General features: G+C 50.8%; 1 protein-coding gene across 4 annotated transcripts in view; it reads left to right on the top strand.

Annotated features, from left to right (window-relative positions):
* CRACR2A (calcium release activated channel regulator 2A) overlaps nucleotides 1-18,608 on the top strand; it is a 114,925-nt gene that overhangs the window by 11,218 nt on the left and 85,099 nt on the right. For all 4 annotated transcript variants that reach the window (XR_003430015.1, XM_027093179.1, XM_027093180.1 and 1 more), the window contains exon 2: nucleotides 401-633. The gene's annotated coding sequence lies outside the window, so the exon portion shown is untranslated. The remainder of the gene's footprint in view (nucleotides 1-400; nucleotides 634-18,608) is intronic.

Genomic DNA, 18,608 nt, shown 5'->3' with positions numbered 1-18,608 from the left:
CTCCCTTAGGGGCCAGGAAAACATTTCCAGGGTCCCTCCCACGAAGCCCATCTCCTGTCTCAGTGGCCAGCGGGGGATCAGAAACCCACCCCCACCACCCTCTGGCAAGGGCCCGCACTTGCTTTGACTGGATGGGGCCCTGAGCTGAGCAGGTCGCTTATTGCCCTGAGTGATGACCAAAATTGGAATCTTTTTGGAAAGGAGGAAGGGAAAAATGAGTGATATTAGGCAGGCAACCGGGGTCTGCTGCAAAACCTGACCAGACCACAGCTGGTAGCTGATTTCAGAAGTGCCAGGAGGAAAGTTAAGAGGCTTCCAGGGCGTCCTCTGTCCTGAGATCTATAATGAGTTACTTGAAGCCAAACTGAGGACACTTTCCCTCTGTGTGTTCTGCCGGCAGGTCCCGCCCTGACCACAGCTGCCCTTCAGGAGACTGGCCTGGAGCCACGGTCGGGCCACTGGGCTGCTTGTCAAGGGTGGGGCAGTGGCGACTTGCCGCCTTGCCTCGTCAGCCCGGCCTGGGGCTCCACCTGGCACTCGGTGCGGCCACGGAGAGAGCTCCAGGAGGAGCCCCGGCGCAGCAGGACCCCGGAGACCGGGATCCAGAAGGAACCGCAGGAGAGACCAGTCAAGGTGAGCTGTCCCCACCCCTGCCCACCCCGGGCGTGTAGCTGGACACGAGGCTTCTTATGGTGAGAATCAGAGGTTCCTAGAGGCAGGTATGGTGCGAGCAGCCACCTGCAGGGAGGCTGGGCCGAACGAGCAGAGGTTCTGAACGATGCCACAGGAAACAGTATCTCTCGTCTTCTGTAGCCCCTCTTCAAAACTGTTGGTCAGCTTACCAAAGTGGACTCCCAGACCATGTGGCCCTTGTGTTTGCTGCGCGCCGGGTTTGTGGAGGGCTGCAGAAAAGGCTCACTGTCCCTCCAGGGCCTGCCTCTCTGAACAGAAAAAGGAAGTGCGTGAGCAACCAACGTGAGATCCTTCGCTCAAGGGTGGCAGATGAATGTCACAGACGACAGTGGGCCTCCGCGGTGGGCTAGAAGTTTGAGTTCCAGGCCAGGAGCAGGGGTGACAGCTTCTAGACGTTGTCTGCTAGCCTGACATTCTAGTTTCCCCAGTTCTTCGGCCAAAAGGAAATACAGTAGAACATGGAGTCCGGATGGCAGCACAGTGGGGTTGAGTTACGGGTGACCTACGTAGCGTCCGCTGGGGGCTGAAGTCATGCTTATTTGGCCCCTGTGATGTGTGTTGTTACGTTCTATGTGTCTGTCTCAAATCTTCAGATTGTCGACTCCTTGAGGGCAGTCACAGAATACTCTGCTTCTCTTATATTCTTCACGGGGTCGGCACTCAGTAATTGTGTACTGTTTGATTGTTCGCCGTATACCTATGCGATAAAACGTGATCGGTCAGGGCGTAGAATTTTCATTCATTGGGCAGAGTCGCCATCAGCATCTCCTGAGCACCTCCTGAGGTGGGAGAACATCAGATGCCTTGGCCACTAGCGCTGGCCTGAGTGTATTCACTCCTTAGGGCTGCCCTAATGAGTGCCGCACACCGGATGATTTAAAACAGCAGAAATGTGTTGTCTCACGGTTCTGGAGGATGGAAGTCCAAAGCCAAGGTGTCGGCAGGGCCCTGCTCCCTCTCCGACCTGCAGGGGAAGTCCTTCCTGGCTTCCTCCTTGTTCTGGCAGTCGGTCGGCAATCTTGAGCGTTTCTCGCGAGGCTTGCAGCCGCGTAATCCACGCCGTGCCAGCGTTGTCAAACGGGTTATCCCCGTGTGTCTCTGTCTTCACGTGACTGTCTTCTTCTGAGGACCCCGGTCACATCGGGCTACCTTCTGAGGTGTTGGGATTTAGGACTTCACGGTGCCTTTTCTTGGATCATAATCCAACCTGGAACACTAAGCGAGCGATTTTCAGTGACAAGACTAGGACGTACACGGGGCCGGGGTGAATAGTTACTGTTCCCTTCGTGCAGGTGGAAGGAACAGGGAGATGAATCAGTGGGCCGTGTCCTCTGTTCTCTCGGCGTCCTTCAGGGAACGTGGCTGGGCCCAGTGGAGCACACATGACGCTCTGGCCAGTGGAGGGACACCACGCTCCTATCGCTGCACCTTTTTTATAGGACAAGTCAGGGAGAGGCCTCAACAGAAGGGAGCAAACAGACCGTCTGGGTTCCGGTCAGCCTTAACTTTGGAGGAAGGTGGAGAAACCCAAGCTCAGAAGTGGGTGGAGAGCGGCACACCCTTCTCCTGGGAGAACAGGAGCTCCTGGGCCCAACCAGCTCATTGCCAGGCAACCCAGAGGGTGTTCCAGGTGCCAGATTTGAACAACCTGCTGGTCTTCAAACCCAATACAACTTGGACCCCTTGCTGCCAACTTTCTGCCTCCTGGTCGGGACCCCTTAGTGCAGAGGCTGTAAAGCTGAGGCCAACAGGCCCTGTGTAGCCTGTAGATGTGTGGTGTTCACAGTGGCTGGTGTTCACATTGTTTTTATATTATTTTTGGAGTGAGTGCTATATTCCCATAGCTTAAAAATCAAATCATTATAGAAAGATATCTAGTGACCTCTTATATCAGCCTCCATATGCCCATCCTGCCCCCTCCCCAGTAACCATTTTTATTTGTTTCTTATTCACCCTTCTAGACTTTCTTATTGCAAAGAAGAAGCAGTACAAACATACATTCTCCCTCCATCCCATTCTTTCGTACATAATTATAGCATACACACTCTACACGCGTTTCACCTCGCTGTTTTCGCTTCATTGATCTTGGCGACCTTTCCCTATCAGTGAACCAGGAGCTTTCTCCTTCTTCTTCACAGGGGTGTAGTATTCCGTTATATGTATCGCTATGAACTTCCCTCCAAGAGCTGCTGCATCCCATAGAGGCAGCAGTTTTTTGTATGGTTGTGAGTGTTCTGTTGTAGGGATGCACCGTCATTGATTCAACCAATCCTTGCTGATGGACACAAGCTGTTTATGGCTGTCTGGTGTTTATTACAAGTAACGTTGCAGTGAATAAAACTGTATTTCGTCCTGTACCTGAACATGTACAACATTTTAAAATTCGGAAATATCTTTGAATGATCCAAAGGGCTGGAAACACTGGGTTCTAATGACTGTATGTTGACAGCTGGTTGGAGCGAGTGGCAGCTGTCTCTAAGGGTCCCTAACTGGGGACCAGCCTGCCCACATCCAACGTTTTCTCCACCCCCTCTCTGTCTCTTCCACTAAGGCTAAGTGTTGACTTTCACGGAGCACATGAGGGTGCTGCTTTTCTCATAGTAGATTAAGAAGGAAGGGAAATTGCTCTCGTCCTAATGTCTCTTCAAAATAGAAAATGAAAGCCAGGGAGGCTGTCTTTTTCCAGAAGAAAGGGAAGGGCAGACGTCTGCGTGGATGTGATTCTGCTTCATTTGCACCTGATGGGTCGGCCCCTGTGTGTTATCGTCTGAGCGCTTGAGCACACCCCTGCCTTGCCAGGCCCCGGCCTTCTTCTCATCTCAGAGTAGGAGGGAAGGAGCTCTGATCACTGGTTGCTTTTGCTCTGCTTGGAGAACTTTAGCTGCTCAGAGACCAGCAGTAAAAACGAACACGACAGTCAAGAGTACTGTTCGATGACATATATCATCTCACCAGAACCCCACAAGGACACGGTATTCCTACTCCTGTTTTATAGACAAGAAAACAGTAACGGAGTGAAGTCGCTCGGCCAAGGTTCATAACTTGTACACGACAGACCTAGGACCTGACCCAAGAATTTCAGGCTCTAGAACCTGTTGTTTTAGCCGATATATTATGCTGCCTCCAAAGTCTTACAAAAGAGGTGTGGTTTACGGTTACACCTCTCACCTCTGTGACTGTTGTCAGTGGTGGCATGTGAGGACGGTCACGACAAAGAGAACATCTCTGAAAATGGGTGAGATGGCGATGTGCCCCAAAGAAGGCACATAAGGAGGATGCCATTTCGTTCTCCTAACAAAGGCGATGGCTCATCCTTTGTGGTCTGTCACATTGTGTAGAGAGGAATTGGCTTCGTTGTCCCTGAGGGTCTTTTATACCCAAACATCTATGGAGCGCCTGGTGCATGCCAGGCCCTGTGCCTGGCGTGAGAGACGAGACGAAAGAGCCACGTCCTGCTTGGAGGGGCCGAGTGAGGACATGTGGACCGAGAGCTGCAGTGCCACCTGGTACCTGGACGTGTCAGGCTGGGTCCTCAATTTCTTGACAGAAGAAACAAATTCAGTGTGGAGCAAGGAGGTGGGTGGTTTCCTGTCTTGGGTCCGCCGTTGCCTGATGAAGGAAGGAAGCAGGGCCCGGAAGTGGAGGCTGTGAGTTCAGGTGTTGAGCCACCCTTCTGCCCGCAGCCTTTGGGGAGGCTGTCAGTCCTCCTCTCCGAGGCCGTGGGCTCCTAGAGATGGCCTCGGCCGGGGTTGAGAGGCGGCCGGAAGGAAGCCGCCTTTCCCCTCGCTGTCCCCCAGCTCAGCTTTTCTCCTTCCTGGTCATCTGTTGAGCAGCTGAGCTGGGCTTACCTCCCTGTGAGGCACTGACTCTCTTCCCCAGTGAAGGACCGGCCGGCCAGCCTGGGGGCGGGGATGGGGCCGGGAGGGCACAGTTCACAGGCTTGAAATCACACCCCAGCAGAAGGATCTGCAAGCCGGGGCTTCTTGTCGCTGGGACGAGCCTTTCTTGGTTTTTTATTGTCACTGTCTGTCTTTCATCTCCCACAGGTTTGCAGCATCTGTCATCTCTGTGGTTATCTTAGAACAACGGGCTGGGGGTTGCTTTCTATTTATTCTTTCTCGAGTGTGACGCTAACCACAAGGGCCTACGGGCAGGGGGAGGGGGAGGGAGCCAGTGCCTCTTCAAACCCTGTGGTCCTCCGTGCAGCTGGGGCTGGTGGTGAAACTGACAAGACCGAGCTGGTAGATGTGCCCCAGTGACCGTGAGGGCGGGGGGGATGTGGCCTGTGCTTCTGTGGACGAGCAAAGGGAGCGAGTTGCTTTCTGGGTACAAAGGAGAATTTGGAGTCCGGAGGGAATACAGACAGCAGGCATTTCTAGGGCCACAGCTGTGTGGGCTTCTCCGTGCTGGCAGTCGGGTGGACATTCAAGAGAAGAGTCTTGTGTCCTTCTTGTCCTCAAGGAACTTAGTGACAAGGAGAGGAGATAAATAACAAGGATTTACCGTAGAGCCCAGGGAACTATATTCAATATCTTGTAATGGAAAAGAATCGAAGAAAAAAGAACATAGATACATACATATATACGTGTATATGTATAACTGAATCCCTTTGCTATACACCTGAAACTAACACAATACTGTAAATCAAGTAATACTTCAACTGGAAAAAAACAAAAAGAGGAGCAGGATGTACAGCTGACGTGCGCTCTTGGGCCCGTTTTCTCATTGGAGAAATGAATGAGGTTGACAGTGGTGAGGATCCCTAATGGGGTCGGTGGAGTAGTGCCTCGCTGGGTTCCGTGAGTGGATGAATCACCTGGGGGTCTCCTTATAAAAGGAACATTCTGATGCGGTAGGTCTAGTCCAAGGCTGAAGATCCTGCATTGCCAACAGACTCCCAGGTGCTACTGCTGGTCCCAGGACCACAGTGTTTTGAGTGTTGAAGCCCCGCAGGGCATTCTGGAAGTCTGTGGGGTGGCTTTGAACTGCCAGGAGACTAAGAGATGCCCTTGGCATTGACTGGGTGCGGGTTAAGGTTAGGGTTAGGGTTAGGGTACAGGTTAGGGTTTAGGGTTAGGGTACAGGTTAGGGTTTGGGTTAGGGTACGGGTATGGGTTAGGGTACAGGTTAGGGTTAGGGTACGGGTTAGGGTACGAGTTAGGGTTAGGGTACGGTTTAGGGTACAGGTTAGGGTTAGGGTACGGGTTAGGGTATGGGTTAGGGTTAGGATACAGGTTAGGGTTAGGGTACAGGTTAGGGTTAGGGTTAGGGTACAGGTTAGGGTTTGGGTTAGGGTACGGGTACGAGTTAGGGTTAGGGTACGGGTTAGGGTGCAGGTTAGGGTTAGGGTACAGATTAGGGTATGGGTTAGGGTACGGGTTAGGGTTAGGGTACAGGTTAGGATTAGGGTTAGGGTTAGATTTAGGGTTAGGGTATGGGTTAGGGTACGAGTTAGGGTTAGGGTACGGTTTAGGGTACACGTTAGGGTTAGGGTACGGGTTAGGGTTAGGGTACGGGTACAGGTTAGGGTATGGGTTAGGGTTAGGGTTAGGGTTAGGGATACTCCTTGTGGTTCCACGTGCAAATTGACCCCATCAGTGAAGAATTGTTACCTGCCCTGCCAAACTCAATCCAACACAAAGAGAAATCAGTTAGTACCTTTGACATAGTACTGTGAAACATTTTCAAAGAAGTTATGCCCAAAGCCCAGTGATTTAGGAGCTGGTTGTTTTGGGACGAGAAGCCTAAATGGAATAAAGGCAGAGTCCCGAGGTTATTGTATAATTTCCCCACTCCACGCGTTCTGTCTAGTTTAGAGCATTTCCAAACACACATTTAACTGAAAAGGGTTTCAGTGCAATGTGGAGTTACTGCAAAGGCAAGGAAGCCTTTGTAACAAGAGATTCGAGACTCCGTCTTACAGACACAGACATAGGGCAGCACACTATTAACTTGGCAGGCACCTGAGATGCCACCATCTCAGTGAACTTCTTTATAGAAGCTGTTTTTGAAATAGTTTATAGCCTACTGTATGTATATGTATAATCTAATCTATCTATCGGTATACATATATATAGGGAGTTCAATGATAAGAAACCTCTTGCAAAATTTATACATTACAGTGATTTTACAGTGATTTTACAGTGATTTTTGCCTGTGTGTTTCACTCTGACTCTGATGTTCTCATCAGAGATCTACCAAACAACTTTTTCCAATCCATCTTCCTCTCCCCTCTCCCTAAAGGAAAAGGATAATGTTTCCAAGGCTTTTTTAATGCTAAAGACTGAACAATGGGATTGACATATATACAGTAATATGTATAAGATGGATAACTAATAAGAACCTGCTGTATAAAAAAATAAATAATAATAATAATAAAAAAAGACTGAATATGTGTGCCTACCCCCCTCCATGGGTGGAGTTTCCAGGTTAGAGACTTGCTCTCCATGAATCTTCGTTCCATGTCTCAGCACGCTAAAGTATATTACATCATACTTGTATATAAGGCTTAGCTCAGTCACAAGAATAATTTACTTCTTTGTTTTCTCTATTTCCACACTTGTAATTTAATTTCACAGTGAGGTAATTTCCTTCCTGTTATCAGATGCAGACAGGTAAACGGGTTTGTTACTTCTCATCCTGACATGTCTTATTCTGTCGTCCTCTGCTCTTTTATTTCCTTGTGGTCCTTATATGGGTGGTTCAGCCTAACCTTGCCCGTCACGAGTAGGTATAAGCCTTGTCTGCCTCATTCTGGGTTCCAGGGCAGTCACGCACGAGTACTTCCTTACTGGAAAAGTTATCATTTTGTTGTAAATGGCATTCCTTCTTCTCCTTCAGATTACAATTAGAGCTCAATGATGCATGTGGGTCAACTGATTATCTAGGAGTTTCATTTCCGGTGGCGAAGGGGGCATTTCCAAATATTTGTTATAAAAATGGGGTGTAGATTGGAGGGGGCGGGGCACCACGGACGAAATGATCTCGGAGGTCTCTGACCTTCTTTGTGCAGCATTGAATAAACAATAGATGACAGGCAGTGTGACTTGTGAGTAAACTGAAAGCCATCCTCTCAGTGAAAGCTGGTGTCACCCATGATGTCTGCGTGGATGAGAGGCTGTGAGTCCTCGAGCCTGGGAAACTCTAAGGCCTTGTTCCCCTCCCCGACCCTGCTCATCACACTTTGACCCGACTCAGGACCATGTGAAACTGTCCCCAGATGATTCTAATGTACTGAGAGGTTCTGGTTGTCCCAACTGCCAGAACCTATGAATGTGAGCCTATCAGAAACAGGTTTTTGCAGATGTCATTCAGCTACAGATCTCCGGGTGAGACCATCCCGATTATCCAGATGGGCCCTAAATTCAATGGCAGGTGTCCTCATAAGAGGCACACGGAGGAGAGACCCAGAGAGGACAAGGCCGTGTGAAGACAGAGGCAGAGCCTCTCGTGATGGAACCACAAGCCAAGGGACACCGGGAGGCACCAGAAGCCAGAAGTAAGGAAAGGACTCTCCCTAGAGCCTTCGGAGGGAGCATGGCCCTGTGGACACCTTGATTTAGGACTTCCGGCTTCTAGAACTATGAGAGAATACATTTCTGTTGTTTTAAGATACCTAGTTGTTTCTTTTTTTCTTTTTTAACATCTTTATTGGAGTATAATTGCTTTACAATTGTTAGTTTCTGCTTTATAACAAAGTGAATCAGTTATACATATACATATGTTCCCATATCTCTTCCCTCTTGCGTCTCCCTCCCTCCCACCCTCCCTATCCCACCCCTCCAGGCGGTCACAAAGCACCGAGCTGACCTCCCTGTGCTATGCGGCTGCTGCCCGCTAGCTGTCTACCTTACGCTTGGTAGTGTGTCTATATGATACCGAGTTTTTGATCATTTGTTTCGGCAGCCCCAGCAAACGAATGCTCTGCCTATAGGGTGGATAAAATTTGGCGAGATGGGGACTTCCCTGGTGGCACAGTGGTTAAGAATCCTCCTGTCAATGCAGGGGACATGGGTTCAATCCCTGGTCCGGGAAGATCCCATATGCTGAGGAGCAACTAAGCCTATGCGCCACAACTACTGAGCCTGTGCTCTAGAGCCTGCAAGCCACAACTACTCAGCTCGCACGCTACAACTACTGAAGCCCGCATGTCTAGAGCCCATGCTCCACAACAAGAGAAGCCACCGCAATGAGAAGCCCGCGCGTTGCAACAAAGACCCAACGCAGCCAAAATTAAAGTAAATTAAATAAATAATTTTTTTAAAAAAAGAACCATTTAAAAAAATTTTGGTGAGATGGAGGGAGTAAAGGAGTTTTTCAGAAATGGAAGCAAAATGAATGAAGTTGAGAAGGCACGGCTAGAGGTAGAACAGAGGCAGAGTGGCTACCACAGAGGGCTGTTCCCAAGACGAGTGGGCACTCCTCTGTACAGAGCCCCCCCAGAGCACCCCAGAAGCTGACGATGCCTTTCCTCTCCATCTCTCCTGGCATATTTCAGGGAATTGGCTTTGCCACACCTCCTTGGAGCACAAAAGGCCCAGGAACCTGGGAAGTGAGTTTGAACTTCCTTCCACAAGCATGGGGGCTACCGAGGGATGCTGAGGAGGGAGCAATGTGGCGATGTTTGGAGGCCTGCCTGCCTGGCCTGGGGTTGCACGTCTCAACACTGGGTCCCTTCTGCTCTCCGCCCCTCCCTGCATTGGGGGTGGGGGGGACCTCTTTCCACGGCGGCTTCGTGAGTTTGAGTGAAGCATTTGTTTCCCAGCCCGGGAGGTCTGGGTGACTTCACCAACATCAGTGGGTGGATCTGCCGACGTCTTAGAAGTTGATCCCTTCTGCAGACCCCTAAATAAAGCTCCGTCCCTTCTGATGAACCCCAGAGGGACCGTCCTCAGCCCACCGCATTGGAATGAGAGCAGCCAGCTTCCAAGCACGCACAATGCCAACTGTACTTTGTTAATAACCAGCCAGTTATCTTTTGGAGGCATCTCGTGGGCACTGCGTTGAAACCCAGACCCAAACCCTACTTTCTGCCAACACAAGCAAGGGAAACGTTCTTTACGGAGCCTGGGAAACCAGAGTCCTCCCTGACTCTTTGGCCAGCCCGGCGGGAGCTGACGGGTGAGAGTGTTTGTACTGGAACTCACTAATCACGTGACTGGATCGCGGGTGTGCATTTCCCAGGCATTGTTTTGAATAGCAGACTCAGAAAGGACCAGTAGCACGGGAGCAGAGAGGTCACTCTAAGAATGATTGCCTTAGGGGTGGAGAAGCGATTAAATGCTGCCTGGCAGGGGCTGTCTAGGGACTACAGTGCCCTGAACTGGGGGTGGGCAAGGGGGCCTGGATGGGATGCAGAGAGAAGCAGAAACAAGGGAGCAGCCACCCATCAGCCGTGTTGGAGGTTTAACGTCACCTGGTGTCCCAGATATGAAGGAAGGACACAGGAACACCTTCATTTGATTTTGTGGGGATGAATGTCTGTCTTTAAAGAAAGCAGGTCGGGCTTCCCTGGTGACGCAGTGGTTGGGAGTCCGCCTACCGATGCAGGGGACACGGGTTCGTGCCTTGGCCCGGGAAGATCCCACGTGCCGCAGAGCGGCTGGGCCCGTGAGCCATGGCCGCTGAGCCTGTGCGTCCGGAGCCTGTGCTCCACAACGGGAGAGGCCACAGCAGTGAGAGGCCCGCGTACCGCAAAAAAAAAAAAAAAAAAAGAAAGCAGGTCACTTCCTCCATGGACACCCCCCTTTGACACTGTGAGGTCAGTGGCTTCTGTTTTAATGCCAAGGGCAAGGCTGCAGAATGCTGGGTGCCGGTCGGAAGGCAGCTGCTGACCCGGGGTGCAATGTTGGGGTCCCCTGGATAGGATGCTCTGGTAGAGGTCATTCTGGGCATCCTCCCGCTTCCAGGACCCCCTGCCCATTATGGGTTGTGAAAAAGAAGGGCATCTTCAAGGGAGCGTGATGCTGAAGCCGGGGACGGAGGACCACTGCTGCCGCTAAGCCTCCCCAGGTGCTGAGCTGCCCCCTCTCGAGCCTTCCTCTCACTCTGATCCTGAGAGAGGGCACCAGTGAAGATGTTTTCAGTCAAGCAGCAGAGTATTCTGAACGCAGACATACAGGCTGTTTCAAAACCTCCACCTCCGATGTCGTCCTATTGGCAAGAAAACCGGAGGGGTTTTCCCGGGGTGGGTGGAGATCACCCACCGATCTGACGCTAACTGGCCCCCTGAGCTGTGGGGAGAAGCGGGACCCCAGGGAGTCATGCCTCCCGGAGAATCCCTGCTGTGATGGGATGTCTAGGCCTGGCTGCCTTCCCACAGCGGGGGACAACCCCGAGAAGGGCGGCCCCAAGACCAGCCACAGGTCCGTTCAGTGGACAGACACGGGGTGCGACCTCGTGCTCAGCACTCAGGACAGGGCTGAGGGTGCTGCTGGGAACAGGCCACGCTGCCCTCGGGGAGCTTAGGTCCCGCAGGAGAGAGAGAGGTTAACTGACGCTACACATTGTTACGATGGGCATACACGCTAGAGGGGGGTCGAGGTCCCTGAGAACCTACAACAGTAAACCTAGTCTGAGGGTCTTAAAGGGCATCTGCCCCTTTAAGATCTGCCCTGTTTACAAATGGACCCTCCCCATTACAGATGAGGAAACTGGCTCCCAATTCTGTGTCCACCTCGGCCGGGGGAGTTCATGTCTGCTGTGGTCGGGGCCAGTTTGACGGACATTGTCGGGACAGTGTCGAGGTCCAGGAAGTCGTAAAGCCCAGCGGTGGATGGGGGAGTGGCAGGGGTGCCTGCAGCCCGGGCTGGCGTGGGGCTCTTTCCACAGGCCCTATTTCTGAGAGGCGGGAGCTCTTCCAAGGGATGGGTGAGTCCCTGTGGAGCTGTTTGTCCCTGAGTTGACATCAGAAATAACAGCATGCTTGGGAGGCAGCCGAGACACGGTCTGTGCTCAGGTGTCAGCACTGCCTCCAGGCTCCCTCCAGCCTCTCCCTCCCCTCCCCTCCCCTCCCCACCCCTCTCCTCCCCACGCTGAGCCACTGGGCCAGCCCAGGTCACCACAGCCCCTCGCTGCTCTAGTCTCCTTGTTTCTACGAGGTTTCTGTCTGACTCCGTCCTCCACACTGTCTTCAAACTGTCCTGGTTCTCTTACCCTTGGCTGTATGACCTCAGGCAGGTGACTTGACCTTTCTGAGCCTCGTGTGTAAACGAGGGCGGTCGACATCACACACGGTTGTAAGTGGGATCAGTTAGGGCAATGTCCTTGCACCCAGCACAGCGCCTGGCATGGGCGTAAGTTTCTGCAACCCATGGTAAGTCCTTACCACCGACGAAATAAAGAATGACCCCCTTAGCATTCAACTCATCCAAGAAGCTTCTGTGGACTCCTGTTCTGTGCTAGTAGTTGTGCTATGGCTACTGAATGAGTGAGCCGGGATCCCTGACCTCCAGGACCTAAAAGTTTAGTGGGGGGATAGATTTGAACAGAACCCAGCGCAACGCAGTGTGATGAGTGGTGTATTAACAGCAAACACCAAGGGCGATAGGAGCACAGAATGAGCAACTGAGTCCGTTTGGCCTGGCCTCCCAGGCCCCCAGGCCCCAGGCCTACCTCTCTCGACGTGAATGCCCAGGCATAGTCTCCTTGTGCTCATTACCCCAAATCGGCCTCCCCCTGCTGCAGCCTGGTGGGCCATTTCATGCTGGCCCCTTCGCCTGGAATCTCCTCCCCTCGTTTCCTCCCTGCCCAATTCTCCCTATCCTGTAGGGCCCGTGTAGGTACCCCATCCTCTGCAAAGTCTTCACTTCTCACCAGGTCACACATATGTTTATCCTAAGAAGAAAGATCTGAGAATGTAGCAACCAGTAAAGAAGAGAAAAAAATCACCCATAAACCCAATAAACAGAGATAATCACTAGTAACGTTGGGGTATATTTCCTTCCCATTTTTCTTTTTTCAGTACACACTCACACACACGCACACACACTTATTACCTTGCCCCATTCTACCTCATGTTTTAGGTTGTCACATGCACCTGTCTGCATTTGACGGTGAGCTTTCTGCGGGCCCAGCTGATGTGTCACTCACTTTTTATCCCTGTCCCCTAACCCAGCATCTTGCACTAGGGGCCTCTGTAAACGTTAGCCCACGAGAACTGCCGGGTGAATTCATTTGGCCTTGGGATGCAGCACGTGATTATCCTGAGGAGGCAGATGTGCTGTCCTGGGCTCTGCTGGTTGGTTAACACTCACGTGCGTTCCTCAAGCACCGGCCACTGCTGGCCCGTCAGGCGCTCTGCTGGGTGGCCGGGAAAGGGGATGAGAATCCGTAACGATTCAGCGGCTTCAACACGGGTGGGTGATTAAGTGCGGTCTGCGTCGCACATCGGGTTGAGCTGAGAGCAGCTCTGCCCCTGCTATTTGATGCAGGTCCTTTTCTTGCGTTAGAATGACACAGTTGATTCTGGCCAATCCTTTATTCTCTCTGATCAAAAATAGTGTCGGCGCGTCACCCGGGATGGTGGGAGTGAGATTTTTCTTCTCTGAGATATCAGTTTTGGCTCTAGAATACCTTTGCTCAGATAAAACTCAAGAGACTCTTGACCTGGGACTGGAAGTGGAAATGACAGATGCTTCCGAGAAGCTCGGTTTTGAGGGAGGTGGGTGGCGTCAAGCCAGAGGAGACCAGAGGGGAAAGTGGAGCAGAGCAGAGCACGCCGGAGGGTTTCACGCGGACAGAGGCAGCAGAAAATGTTCACAGAACATCAGGACCCCTTCAAGGCGTACGTGGAGACCATGGGCGGCTGGAGGCGTATTGACTACCTTCCTTCTGGGGAATAAAATGTAGGCCCTTCATCGGTAAAAATGACAACCGAACAGGAAGAACAGATATGAGGGCGACAGACCCACTTGCCTTCTGAGACTTGTATGTGAATATCGCAGGATGCTTGTTATTTAGATGTCCTTTTTCTCTCAAGGAGATGTGGCAGAGCGAGGCTATTTCTAGAATCAAATACCTCTGAGGGAAGTTCATGCCAAGATCGAGGAAAAAGTCTACGAGGTTTTGGCTTCTGATGAAAAGTATTGAAACCCAAGTGAGATGAAAGGGAACCTTAAGCTGACACATTACGGATATGGGTGACGTGAAGGCATCTCAGCCAGAGAGGCTCTTTGGGAGCCAAAGCGTGGAGAGGAGAGCGTGGAAATATTTAGGGCTCAGGCTAAACGCCAGGATGAGACGTGAAATTGAGGGGCCCTGGTGGCTGCAAGAGGGGCGCCCAGGAGCCCGAGGCCCAAAGCCAGGGCGCTGGTGGTGCTGGAAGGGAACGTGCTTTGTGAGGAAGTCCAAACTCTAGTTTTCTTTCTCTACTCTGCCTTGCTGTGGGTGGTAAAGGGATTTAGTAGGAAGAACGTAGGTTTGGGATGCACTGGATTTTGCCGTTTGGGGATACGGATACGTTCTTAACATTTTCCTCAGACTCAGCGTACTCCTGTGTATGACTCCCAAACTGCCCCCGCCTCCTCCAGCTGACCTCCAGCTCTGAAAGCTCTCCTCCAGGCCTCACACCTCCCTGTGCTCGTGCATTCAGGGCCTGTCCCGGGGGGCTGGGGACGCAGCAGTGGACCAGAGCGGCAGAGCCTCGGCTTCATGGAGCTCGTGTTCCAGCTCAGGACCGTGCAGCCGAAGTATATGTGAGCACACGAACTTTCTAATATTCTAGTTGCCACTGACGAAGAAGGAAAGGAAGCAGGCGAAATTAACTGTATTAACGTTTTCTTTAACCTAATATACTCCAAGGTTATCATTTCAGCATGTAGTCAACCTAATACTTTATTAATTAGACATCGCACATTCCTTTTTTGGGAGCTAGGTTATTCTTACAGCGCATCTCGTTTTGGACCGGCCACATTTCCAGTGCTGGACAGCCTGGTGTGCCTCGTGGTGACTGTGCTGAGCAGTGTGGCTCTGGGGCTCAGGGGTGACAGTCCGCCATCCCCACCAGCCATGGAAACAGAGGGAAGCGTTTCACTGCAGGCCCCGCTGCTCGCAGGAGGACGCTGCCAGCCGGGAAAGGGGACCCCTTCCCTGGGTGCCCTGCCCCTTCCCCCAGCTGCTGATTTCATCCAGAGAGAGGAAGATGCCATGCCCCAGGGTGCTGCCCTAGTCTGTGGGTTCAGGTGAGGGAATGACACTGAGCTCTCCTCTCTGTAATAATAATAATAGTAATAATATAACTAGTACTTAATGAGTACTAAGCATAGGCCAGGCCCTGGGCTAAGCACTGTATCTTTTCTTTCCTTTTTTTTTTTTTTTGCGGCACGCAGGCCTCTCACTGCTGTGGCCTCTCTCGTTGCGGAGCACAGGCTCCGGACGCGCAGGCTCAGCGGCCATGGCTCACGGGCCCAGCCACTCCGCGGCATGTGGGATCCTCCCGGACCGGGGCACGAACCTGTGTCCCCTGCATCGGCAGGCGGACTCCCAACCGCTGCGCCACCAGGGAAGCCCTATTATCCGTGTTTAACAGAGGAAAGTGGCTCAGAGAAGTTAGGAGCTTGCTGAGGGTCACACATGTTGCAAGTAACAGACCCGGGGCTTGAACCCAGGGCTTCCTAAAGCCAAAGCCTGATGCTCTTAACACAGAGAGAGCGCAGAATGAGATCCCGGATGAACCCAGCTTCTCCAGCCTCCACTGAAGGCTCTCTTCCTCTGCTCACAGGCCTTGGAGATGAAGGTTTCCCCACGGGTGACTCAGTGTCCCAAGGAGAGGTAGACGGGAGACGTCCAGCACCCTGGGCCTGGCCCTCCACCAGCTGTTGTCCAGAAGCTGTAACCGCTGGCATGTTCTTATGACAACTAAGACAGCACGAGCTTCGGGTGCTATACAGTCATGTCTGTGTTACAAATACGATGTTGGCTGTTAGGCTTAGATGACAGACATCTTTGTTGACTCTGAAGCACCATACGAAGCTTGCTGTCGTTGTTGTGTGGTTATCACCGTTGTTAGGGTTGCGTCTGTGTGGCTGGCTCACTCACCGTAGCCCCGATCACCGCAGCAGTGCCTGTAATGTCAAATGGCAACCAACACGCCTTGAGTTGTCTGCTCCGGTGGGTCCCAGCACCTGGCGGTCCGGTAGTTCGCTCATGCGTGTATCGCAGTAGAATCCGCTGTGCAGGTGATCTAGTTAGCCAGGTGTTCCCAGCATTTGCCAGCTCGCCCTGTGCTGAAATCTTCTTTACGTTCAGCCTGGGGTGGCTAGCAGCATGTCTGGCTCTTCAGAGCAGAGCGGGAGAGACACTTAAAAACCCTCTGACGTGCTGGAGCGGCCGGGAAGCCAGCCACCAACGTCTGGAGGAGGAAGGGCCCACAGGCTGTGCTGGGGGTTTTCCGGGCATCCTCGTGGTCTTGCTGAATGGGATGACCTTGAGGAACATCCAGATCCCATCCACTCTCTGAGGCCCACTTTAAATGTCCCCTCCTACCCTGAAGACTTTCTTCCTTGTTCAGCCCCTCCCATCCTGTCCCGTCTCTAGTGTCCTGTAGTGCTGAAGGCCTGGACCCTCACTTAGATCTCGCATCGTTAGCTACATGTTTTCTGTATGGCCGTGCCCCTTCTTTCTGTGGCTTCTCCCAGTGACGATCACGAATTGACTTGTGACATCCCTGGTGATCTGGTTGGTAAATTCTGCTTTGCTCCAGAGAGGGTTCCAGGGCCTGTTCCATCGCTGTGAGTGCCCGTGCTGACCCCCCCCCCTTTTTTTTTTTTACTTTTCGGCCGTGCCACGCAGCATACGGGATTTTAGCTCCCTGACCAGGGACCGAACCCACTCCACCTGCAGTGAAAGTGCGAAGTCTCAACCACTGGCCCGCCAGGGAGGTTTCCCCACACTGCCCGTCATTAAGTTTTCATCCGGCTTTGTGCGCTGCCTCTCCATCCAGAATACACATCCTTTGAGAGCTGTGCTCTTGTGGTCTTGGCCTCCAATTAGGATGTCTGCCTGCCTTAGGCTCAGTGACAATGTATTGCTCCATATGGAGGAAGGGCGAGTGCCCCGATCCAAACAGCTTCCTCTGATGCTGATCATTTGCGTAATACCCTTTACTTTTATTTCACTGCAATGACCATGATCTGTGGTATATATTCACTAATTTGGTAAAACCTCTCTCCTGCACTGGACACCTTTTCGGCTCTGCACTGTATCCCAAGACCCAGTTCAATACCCCTAGAACCTGGCAGGAGCTTGGGGAAGACTATAGTTTAATAATGCGTGGATGAGTCAATCAGCTTGGTCACTGCAGGAGAGGCAAAGGCGGTGGTGGGGAGAGGGGCCGGAGCTGGGGTGCTCAGCGGCTTTTGGAGGGCTTCAGCTGTAAAGAGAAGTGAGGTCAGTTACAGAAGGACAGGTGGAATAACAGAAAACACATTGGCCTTGAAGTCAGGGCCCTGAGGGTCAGGCATTTTCCTGTACTGAAGTTTATTTTCTATGTAACCTTGAGAAAGTCTTGTGAGGGTCGAAGGAGGTATTTATTGTGAAATTGCTTTGTAAACTGGCCTGGAAGAATATTACTCATCACCCTAAGATCTGGTCCGTGCCTACCTGTCCAAACATATTTCTTATTCATTTGCTTTAGCTAGAATAATCCTCTCATTTAAAAAAAATATATGTTTTTTCCTTTATTGCAAAAATAACACATTGAAATTACAAAAATATTAGAAAATTCAGTGAGGTACCACCTCACACCGGTCAGAATGGCCATCATTAAAAAATCTACAAATAACAAATGCTGGAGAGGGTGTGGAAAAAAGGGAACCCTCCTACACTGTTGGTGGGAATGTAAATTGGTGGAGCAACTATGGAAAACAGTATGGAGGTTCCTTAAAAAACTAAAAATAGAATTACCATATGACCCAGCAATCCCACTCCTGGGCATATATCTGGAGAAAACTATAATTCGAAAAGATACATGCACCCAAATGTTCATAGCAGCACTATTCACAATAGCCAAGACATGGAAGCAACCTAAATGTCCATCAACAGATGAATGGATAAAGAAGATGTGGTATATATATATACAGTGGAATACTACTCAGCCATAAAAAAGAATGCCATTTGCAGCAATATGGATGGACCTAGAGATTATCATACTAAGTGAAGTAAGTCAGACAGAGAAAGACAAATACCATATATCACTTATATGTGGAATCTAACATATGACACAAATGAACCTACTTACAAACAGAAACAGACTCACAGGCATAGAAAACAAACTTATGATTACCGAAGGGGAAAGGGAAGGGGGAGGGATAAATTAGAAGTTTGGGATTAGCAGATACAAACTACTATATATAACCTAGAAACTGTCATACAGTGAAGTAAGTCAGAAAGAGAAAAACAAATATCGTATAATATCACTTATATGTGGAATCTAGAAAAATGGTACAGATGAACTTATTTGCAAAGCAGAAATAGAGACACAGATGTAGAGAACAAACTTATGGCTACCAAGGGGGGAACGGAGGGTGGGATGAATTGGGAGATTGGGATTGACAAGTATACGCTACTATGAACAAAATAGATAACTAATGAGAACCTACTGTATAGCACAGGGAACTCAACTCAGTGCTCTGTGGTGACCTAAATGGGAAGGAAATCCAAAAAAGAGGGAATATATGTATATGTACATAGCTGATTCACTTTACTGTACAGCAGAAACTAACACTGTAAAGCAACCATACTCCAATAAAAATGTTAAAAACAAAATAAAATAGGTAATCAACAAGGTCTTACTGTACAGCACAGGAAACTATATTCAGTATCCTGTGCTAAACCATAATGGAAAAGAATATGAAAAAGAATGTGTGTGTCTGTGTGTGTGTGTGTGTGTGTGTGTGTGTGTGTGTGTGTGTGTGTGT

The sequence above is a fragment of the Aethalodelphis obliquidens genome, unplaced genomic scaffold (assembly GCF_003676395.1).
Source record: "Aethalodelphis obliquidens isolate GAN/ISIS:26980383/991018 unplaced genomic scaffold, ASM367639v1 scaffold83, whole genome shotgun sequence".
NCBI lineage: Eukaryota > Metazoa > Chordata > Mammalia > Artiodactyla > Delphinidae > Aethalodelphis > Aethalodelphis obliquidens.
The sequence above is the reverse complement of the archived record's forward strand: the minus strand, read 5'-3'. Positions and strand labels throughout refer to the sequence as shown.